Source organism: Ranitomeya imitator, chromosome 1, assembly GCF_032444005.1.
Source record: "Ranitomeya imitator isolate aRanImi1 chromosome 1, aRanImi1.pri, whole genome shotgun sequence".
NCBI lineage: Eukaryota > Metazoa > Chordata > Amphibia > Anura > Dendrobatidae > Ranitomeya > Ranitomeya imitator.
The window spans coordinates 529,498,817-529,503,574 of record NC_091282.1 but is presented as its reverse complement, the minus strand read 5'-3'; positions in this window follow the sequence as shown (position 1 = coordinate 529,503,574).

Genomic DNA, 4,758 nt, shown 5'->3' with positions numbered 1-4,758 from the left:
ATTAATAGGGCCATCATTTGTGCATCTTAGAAAGTATTAGGGCTCCATTTTTGCCCCTGGTAAAGTAACAATGCCCATGTTCCCTTTTGAAGGTTATAATTACGTGAGTGCCACTTAAAAAGTAATAATGCCATAAAGGGAGCTTGTCACTTCGTAGAATAAATAGCATTACAATGCTGCCTTGCCCATTTCATCAGCATATTACCTATTGGAAGCCTCCAACCTTCAGTCATAGCGGCGTGAATGGAGCGGCTATAGTCACCACTCGCAACACCGCTCTCTATTCTGTGAGCGGCAGCTGAAATCTTGATTTGTCAGCTTGATCTGCACAGATGTGCTGCAGAGCAAGCTGTCAAATGCTGGGGTGTGCTTAACCCCTTCCCGACCTTTGACGCAGCGTATGCGTCATGAAAACCCGTGCCAATCCGACCTGTGACGCAGCATATGCGTCATGGCCGGATTGGGCTCCTGCAGGCCGGGTGAAAGGGTTAACTCCAATTTCACCCGGCCTGCAGGGACAGGGGGAGTGGTAGTTTAGCCTAGGGGGGGGGGGGGGTGGCTTCACCACCCCATGGCTACGATCGCTCTGATTGGCTGTTGAAAGTGAAACTGCCAATCAGAGCGATTTGTAATATTTCACCTAAAAAACTGGTGAAATATTACAATCCAGCCATGGCCGATGCTGCAATATCATCGGCCATGGCTGAAAACACTTTTGTGCCCCCACCCCACCGATCGCCCCCCCAGCCCTCCGATCTGTGGTCTGCTCCCCTCCGTCCTGTGCTCCGCTCTCCCGTCCTCCTGTCCGCTCCCCCCGTGCTCCAATCCACCCCCCCTGCACACCGATCCACCCCCCCGCACACCGATCCACCCCCCGCACACCGATCCACCCGCCCGCACACTGATCCACCCCCCCCATGCTCCGATCCACACTCCCCCCGTGCTCCGACGCCCCCCCGTGCCCTGATTTCCCCCCCCTTATACTTACCGAGCCTCCCGGAGTCCGTCGTCTTCTTTCCTGGGCGCCGCCATGTTCCAAAATGGCGGGCGCATGCGCAGTGCGCCCGCCGAATCTGCCGGCCGGCAGATTCGTTCCAATGTGAATTTTGATCACTGTGATAAAACCTATCACAGTGATCAAAATAAAAAAAAACAGTAAATGACCCCCCCCCACTTTGTCCCCCATAGGTAGGGACAATAATAAAATAAATAAAAAATTTTTTCCACTAAGGTTGGAGTTAGAACTAGGGTTAGGGTTAGGGGTAGGGTTAGGGGTAGGGTTAGGGTTAGGGGTAGGGTTAGGGTACGGTATGTGCACACGTATTCTGGTCCTCTGCGGATTTTTCCACAGCGGATTTCATAAATCCGCAGTGCTAAACCGCTGTGGATTTATCGCGGATTTATCGCGGTTTTTCTGCGCATTTCACTGCGGTTTTACAACTGCGATTTTTTATTGGAGCAGTTGTAAAACCGCTGTGGAATCCGCAGAAAGAAGTGACATGCTGCGGAATGTAAACCGCTGCGTTTCCGTGCAGTTTTTCTGCAGCATGTGTACAGCGATTTTTGTTTCCCATAGGTTTACATTGAAATGTAAACTCATGGGAAACTGCTGCGGATCCGCAGCGTTTTCCGCAGTGTGTGCACATACCTTTAGAATTAGGCTATGTGCACACGGTGCGGATTTGGCTGCGGATCCGCAGCGGATTGGCCGCTGCGGATCCGCAGCAGTGATCCATCAGGTTTACAGTACCATGTAAACATATGGAAAACCAAATCCGCTGTGCCCATTGTGCGGAAAATACCGCGCGGAAACGCTGCGTTGTATTTTCCGCAGCATGTCAATTCTTTGCGCGGATTCCGCAGCGTTTTACACCTGATCCTCAATAGGAATCCGCAGGTGAAATCCGCGGTAAATCCGCAGGTAAAACGTAGTGCCTTTTACCCGCGGATTTTTCAAAAATGGTGCGGAAAAATCTCACACGAATCCGCAACGTGAGCACATAGCCTTAGGGTTAGGGTTGGGTTGGAATTAGGGTTGTGGTTAGGGTTAGGGGTGTGTTGGGGTTAGGGTTGTGGTTAGGGTTACGGCTACAGTTGGGATAAGGGTTAGGGGTGTGTTTGCGTTAGAATTGAGGGGTTTCCACTGTTTAGGCACATCAGGGGGTCTCCAAACGCAACATGGCGCCACCATTGATTCCAGCCAATCTTTTATTCAAAAAGTCAAATGGTGCTCCCTCCCTTCCGAGCCCCGACGTGTGCCAAAACAGTGGTTTACCCCCACATATGGGGTACCAGCATAGTCAGGACAAACTGCGCAACAATTACTGGGGTCCAATTTCTCCTGTTACCCTTGAGAAAATAAAAAATTGCTTGCTAAAACATCATTTTTGAGGAAAGAAAAATGATTTTTTATTTTCACGGCTCTGCGTTGTAAACATCTGTGAAGCACTTGGGGGTTCAAAGTGCTCACCACATATCTAGATAAGTTCCTTGGGGGGGTCTAGTTTCCAAAATGGGGTCACTTGTGGGGGGTTTCTACTGTTTAGGCACACCAGGGGCTCTGCAAACGCAACGTGACGCCCGCAGACCATTCGATCAAAGTCTGCATTTCAAAAGTCACTACTTCCCTTCTGAGCCCCGACGTGTGACCAAACAGTGGTTTACCCCCACACATGGGGTATCAGCGTACTCAGGAGAAACTGGACAACAACTTTTGGGGTCCAATTTCTCCTGTAACCCTTGGGAAAATAAAAAATTCTGGGCTAAAAAATTATTTTTGAGGAAAGAAAACGTATTTATTATTTTCACAGCTCTGCGTTATAAACTTCTGTGAAGCACTTGGGGGTTGAAAGTGCTCACCACATATCTAGATTAGTTCCTTTCGGGGTCTAGTTTCCTAAATGGGGTCACTTGTGGGGGGTTTCTACTGTTTAGCCACATCAGGGGCTCTGCAAACGCAACGTGACGCCCGTAGAGCATTTCATCAAAGTCTGCATTTCAAAACTTCACTACTTCACTTCCGAGCCCCGACGTGTGCCCAAACAGTAGTTTACCCCCACATATGGGGTATCACCGTACTCAGGAGAAACTGGACAACAAATATTGGGGTCAAATTTCTCCTGTTACCCTTGGGAAAATAAAAAATTGCGGGCTAAAAAAATCATTTTTGAAAAAAGAAATTTTTTATTTTATTTTCATGGCTCTGCGTTATAAACTTCTGTGAAGCACTTGAGGGTTCAAAGTGCTCACCACACATCTAGATTAGTTCCTTTGGGGGTCTAGTTTCCAAAATGGGGTAATTCGTGGGGGATTTCCAATGGCTCTCCAAACGCGACATGGTGTCCGCTAATGATTGGAGCTAATTTTCCATTTAAAAAGCCAAATGGCGTGCCTTCCCTTCCGTGCCCTGCCGTGCGCCCAAACAGTGGTTTACCCCCACATATGGGGTATCTGCGTACTCAAGACAAACTGGACAACAACATTTATCGTCCAATTTCTCCTATTACCGTTGGCAAAATAGGAAATTCCAGGCTAAAAAATCATTTTTGAGGAAAGAAAAATTATTTTTTATTTTCATGGCTCTGCGTTATAAACTTCTGTGAAGCACCTGGGGGTTTAAAGTGCTCAGTATGCATCTAGATAAGTTCCTTGGGGGGTCTAGTTTCCAAAATGGGGTCACTTGTGGGGGAGCTCTAATGCATAGGCACACAGGGGCTCTCCAAACGCGACATGGTGTCCGCTAACAATTGGAGCTAATTTTCCATTCAAAAAGTCAAAAGGCGCGCCTTCCCTTCGGAGCCCTGCCGTGTGCCCAAATAGTGGTTTACCCCCACATGTGAGGTATCGGTGTACTCAGGAGAAATTGCCCAACAAATTTTAGGATCCATTTTATCCTATTTCCCATGTGAAAATGAAAAAATTGAGGCTAAAAGAATTTTTTTGTGAAAAAAAAGTACTTTTTCATTTTTACGGATCAATTTGTGAAGCACCTGGGGGTTTAAAGTGCTCACTATGCATCTAGATAAGTTCCTTGGGGCGTCTAGTTTCCAAAATGGGGTCACTTGTGGGGGAGCTCCAATTTGTAGGCACACGGGGGCTTTCCAAATGTGACATGGTGTCCGCTAAAGAGTGCAGCCAATTTTTCATTCAAAAAGTCAAATGGCGCTCCTTCCCTTCCAAGCCCTGCCGTGCGCCCAAACAGTGGTTTACCCCCACATATGAGGTATCAGCGTACTCAGGACAAATTGGACAACAACTTTCGTTGTTCAGTTTCTCCTTTTACCATTGGGAAAATAAAAAAAAATTGTTGCTGAAAGATCATTTTTGTGACTAAAAAGTTAAATGTTCATTTTTTCCTTCCATGTTGCTTCTGCTGCTGTGAAGCACCTGAAGGGTTAATAAACTTCTTGAATGTGGTTTTGTGCACCTTGAGGGGTGCAGTTTTTAGAATGGTGTCACTTTTGGGTATTTTCAGCCATATAGACCCCTCAATCTGACTTCAAATGTGAGGTGGTCCCTAAAAAAAATGGTTTTGTAAATTTCGTTGTAAAAATGAGAAATCGCTGGTCAAATTTTAACCCTTATAACTTCCTTGCAAAAAAAAATTTTGTTTCCAAAATTGTGCTGATGTAAAGTATACATGTGGGAAATGTTATTTATTAACTATTTTGTGTCACATAACTCTCTGGTTTAACAGAATAAAAATTCAAAATGTGAAAATTGCGAAATTTTCGAAATTTTCGCCAAATTTCCGTTTTT